Genomic DNA, 5,133 nt, shown 5'->3' with positions numbered 1-5,133 from the left:
CAAACTGGGAGGAGGGTAGAGAGAATAGTGCAACAATGAATGAGTGGAAGCCCAAAATCTCTGTAAATGTTTATGAAAATTAATAAAATATAATTATCGAAAAAAAAAAGATCCTGTGACTCATAGAGGCCCTACACACAATAGTTCTGCCCTGTACTGAGCCAATCTCACTGTCTCCCACAATTGTTCGGGTCTTTTGTTCATAGGGTTGCAATGAGTCATCTAAAACTTGATGACACTTAACAACAAAACAACAACAACTAAGTCTTACACAAAAAAGTCTGAATTTACACCACAGATATAGCAGACACTATAGAAGGAAAATGATTGAATTAATAAATTAACAAATTTTAACTATTCCCACTTACAAACCTTGCATTTACACACATTTGAGAGTCTGTAGAACTAAGTGTAAAGAAGGAAGGACAAGGGCTTAGGATTCAGAAAGACTTTATTACAAATTCTTAAAGTGAAACTTGACCCTTTAAATCTCAACTTTATCATTTGTAGCTTTTGAAAAAGAAGTTTTTGGCAAATATCTGTGAGATAATGGAGACGAACTGTTTAGCAGAGTCAAGCAGGTGATAAGTTCCCAATTAATTTTAACTGTATTGTGTAAACCCTGACCTGAACAATTGTATAACGTTCATCGTTTCTCTAAGTTCATTTAGTTTTTGGAGGCAAGCTATTTCTGAAGTGGATGCCACTCCTGCTTCCACGTCTGTTTTAATCTGGAGCTCCACCAAACACTGTCCACCATCGGTAACCGTTATCGCTTTTGACACATCAGTATCACAATGTTCAGCACCACAGCTACCACGAGTTACAGCAAATTATAGGTTTCTCACAAGTTATGAATTTAAGTGTCAAGCAAATTGATGACACCTAATAAATTACTACTTTGGAAATGAATAATTAAATAAAAGCATGTTGTACGGTACATATTGCTATGCAAATATCCACATTATCATTACCAATAATGGCTGTTTTTTAACATTCTTAATTCTCAAATTATTTCATAACTCTTTCTGGCATTTACTCCACCTTTATCAGTACATTGTTAGAGCTGTGTATTTGAGTACAATTTGATACAAAGTGATAATTGATTCTCTAATCATTTATTGAGGGGAACGGGCTACACCCTGTTTCTGGACAGTACTTTGGGGAGTAAGTTGACCCATATTAATAGATACGCTTTTCTCGGAAATGTGCCCTTAGTGACTTTTTTTCACGTCTATTGTCTACCACAAAAGGAAACGTGGAGCTCTTATGAATGAAGCAGAGCTTCCTCGCACGTAAAACTCAAAGCTGCCTCGTCATGTTGAATGCTCACAAGAATGTAGTCTGGAAACATGGAGGCAATACACATCGCCTAATTAAGCACACATGTGACAGAGTCTATAATATAGCTTTATAGATGTTTAAACTTTTTATGAAGGAGAAACCCAGTCATTACTGGTGGTTCATTCTTACTCAAGGACGAGCATTGCAATCCCTTTGTGTCTGCTCTCAATGTGAAAGCATCCTATGCATGCAGCTATGAATATAATGGACCGCTGGCATGATTGGTTTTGCACTTAACCCCAGGAAAAGTGTCTATGAATGCTAATTGTGAATTATATCATTATATTTATATAGAAGTTGACTATAATACAACACACTAGAAAAACTGTTTCTTAAGGCAAGCAGTTTGAATCCACCAGTTGCTCCACGGAAGAAAGGTAGGCAAACTCCTTTTCAGCGATTTTATAACCTCTGAAAACCCACTGGAGGGTTTGTTATAATTTGCTTCCAACTAGACAGCAATGAGTGAGTGAGTCCCTGTATGCTTCTCTTTTTTGCCTCTGTCATTCCAGTTCCCAGGTCCTGTCCCTAATCTACAATCCTGAGCAGTGATAACATTAGTAGAGTTTAGGCAGGCAATGAAAACTCTAAGTAGAAGTCTTTCTCTGAGCAGAAGACGTATTGGATCAGAGAGTGTGGAGAAACTTCAGTGAATTTGGGTTCTCTCTCCCTTTCTATTGACCCTGAAGGCAGTTGCAATTGTGGACAGTGGAGGGAGACTACGGTTCTGACTTTAAGTCAAAGTGTTCAGTAGAAATATAAGGAGTTGAACTGCTACCTCAAAGACACGCAGTTCAAATCCACCCATTGCACCACAGGAGAAAGATATGAAATCTCCTCTCTTGTAATTTGCTGCCTCTGAAAACTAATTGCATGGTGGTGAGCTGTAAGTTAGTTCTAACTCAACAACATATACAAATATTATTATTATTTCAATAGATAATCTATAGGAAGCCATGCTGGTGAGAAATTTTCCATCTTTTTTGGTTGGTTTTGTTGCTATTGTTGTTAAAAGTCTTTAAAATTCACAAGTTACATGTCACTAGCAAACTGACAGCAATAGCTGCCTCAATAATTTTGGCCACTCTCTGGTCTTTTCTCTCTTCCCTCTAGATCCCAATGGTTAAAAGATGAAAAAATGTAAATAAATATATAAAAATAATTTTGAACAATATAATCTTTTGTGTTTAGGCTAGTAATATTATCAATATGATTGCATGAATAATTTCCAATCCGAAGAGATACATGTTCCAATGCAGTTTCTATTTTTCATAAATGTCATTCAAGTCCAGATGTGTTGTTAAGTGTAAAATAGACACTAGGTTTCATATTCTTTTCACCCGTTTCTCTAGTGACTACTAGGAAATGGAGCATTACAGAGCTGACTCCCATTACATATATTTTTACTGCACGGCACTGCTATAGGGCAGTGTGTTTTCACTGTAAGACAAACGAGAAAGGAAGCCTTGACCCAGGACCAGTTCAGCGAGGGTACAGACCTTGAGAGAGGGCTGAGGTGGAAATGGGTAGAGATCCAAGTGGTGCTCTCCCAATGGGCAAGGAGAGTTGTGGCTTGTGGGGTGGGTCAGGTAAGGAGAGGGAAGGCTGACACCTAAGGCCTCCGAAGGGACTCTCCTGAACTTGTTTCCTTAAAGCTCCTGCAGTAGTATGGAGGCTAAGTCTGGGTAGTCTCCAGGGGACAAGGAGCTGACACAGGAGTCCTCACTACACAAAGGAGAGGCCCAGGAATGAACTGACCAGCCCATCTGGAGTGCTAATAGGTTTGCACATTAGCATAACACAAAGTCTCTACAGATAAAATCTCATAACTATTCCAGGATCAGGACCTAACTTACCCCATTTTCTCACTAGGAAACTATGTCCTTTTGGCTTGATGGAAGAAAAGTTGTTTTGGGTGACTGACCTTTTCCCCTCCTCAATTAAGCTGAAATGAGTGCTTAAATGGAATAACTTTGACTCACACTTATTAAAGGCTGTTATATGCCCGAGACTGTACATCCATTGTCTCAGTTCATCCACTTGACAGCCTTATTCTGTAGGTATTACTATAAGTCCCATTTTACAGTGAGGAACTCAGAGAAGTCAAGAAACTTATGAAGTCAAATAGCTAGTGAGTGGAAGACCAAAGTCAGAATTCACGGTTGTCTGCTTCTTACACTGTTGTACCTCTCCAAGTTACCAGGGTTAGATTGAACTCAAAAAAGAGCCTCTGAGCTGCTCTATTGTTTGGACATACATTCTGAACTTACACAGCCAAATAAAAACATCCATTCTTTTCCCAGTACAATAGAGTTAAGCATCTACCTTCAGTTGTTACCTGATTCTCTGCAAACTTCATCAAATGAATCCTGGCTGGCATGTCAATGCCATCTCTCTGTTTTGGGGTAGAAAAGTCTGTCCTATTACTCAGAAAGCTTTTTCAGCATAGTGCAAGGGTCTGATCATCCTCTGCCTCCAGTCAGAAGAATTTCAATGACTTTACTTTAAAAGATATGTACCCCTCTACCATCCTCTGAACTCCTGTCTGGCTTCAAAATTTTTGGTCTCAGGAAAGGACCCCATCCTTCTCAAGAGCCCTAAACTTTGCATAGTGTGGTACAGGTCTGCTCAGACAACACAGATTCATTTGAATAGGTACTAATTTTCCTTCTCCCCCTACATCTATTCCATTCACCACAATGATATATTAAGGCATTTCAAGATCCTCAGTCACTTTCCTGGATGTAAAATGATGAAGGATGCTAGGGTGGTAGAATACAAAGGACACATCAGTACTGACTGTCTCTACAGTGACATGACAGGGCTCATGAGAACATAATGAGTAACAGACTGAATCGTAAGAGCTAAGGTAATAAATTTAGGGAACAACTTCCAAGGGTGAGGCTTTTTCAGGAAAGCTTCCTGGAAGGACTTGCATGTGAATTCTCTAACCTAGTGCTTTGCAAACTGTGGGTCAGGACTCAAAGGTCAAGAAACTAGTGAGTCATGATCACGACTTTAAAAAAAGTGAGTGAGATGATAACTCATAGTTGTTTTATTTGAATCTCTCTGATAGCTAGGGATTTTGACCATTTCTTCATGTGTATTTTGGCCATCTGACTTTCTTCTTTGGTGAACTGTCTATTCATATCTCGTATGCATTTTTTATTAAGTTGCTTTTCTTATTGAGGTGCTGGAGTATTCAATAGATTTTATGTATAAGTCCCTTATCAGACAACTCATTACAGAATACTTTTTCCCAGTCTGTGGGTCTCCTTATTACCCTCTCGAAGTTTATTGATATGCATAGGGATTTGATTTTTTGGAAGGTCTCATTCATCTATTTTATGCTTTCCTGGTTGTAGGTTTTCTTTATGCTTAGAAGTCTGTTCATGCTGTAGATAAGAGTTAAAGAGTTATTCCCAGTTTTTTTCTGATGCATTTTACAGTCTTTGGTTTTACACCTAGGTCCCTGATCCACGTTCAGTTGGATTGTGTGTATGGTGGGAGGTGTGGGTCTTACTTAAGTTTTCTGCAAATGGTTTCCCAATTTTGCCAAAAACATTTGTTAAAGAGTTTGTCATTTCCCCACTTAATTGATTTTATCTCCTTGTCAGAAATTAAAGGCGTTTGACTGTGTGGATCATAACAAACTGTGGCTGACTCTGAGAAGAATGGGAATCCCAGAACACTTGATCATTCTAATGCAAAACCTATACTTGGACCAAGAGGCAGTCGTCAGAACAGAGCAAGGAAACACTGCACGGTTCAAAATTGAGAAAGGCATAC

The sequence above is a fragment of the Elephantulus edwardii genome, unplaced genomic scaffold (genome assembly GCF_000299155.1).
Source record: "Elephantulus edwardii isolate Elephantulus edwardi_28Jun2011 unplaced genomic scaffold, EleEdw1.0 scaffold00132, whole genome shotgun sequence".
Classification (NCBI taxonomy): domain Eukaryota; kingdom Metazoa; phylum Chordata; class Mammalia; order Macroscelidea; family Macroscelididae; genus Elephantulus; species Elephantulus edwardii.
This window is presented reverse-complemented; position numbering follows the sequence as displayed.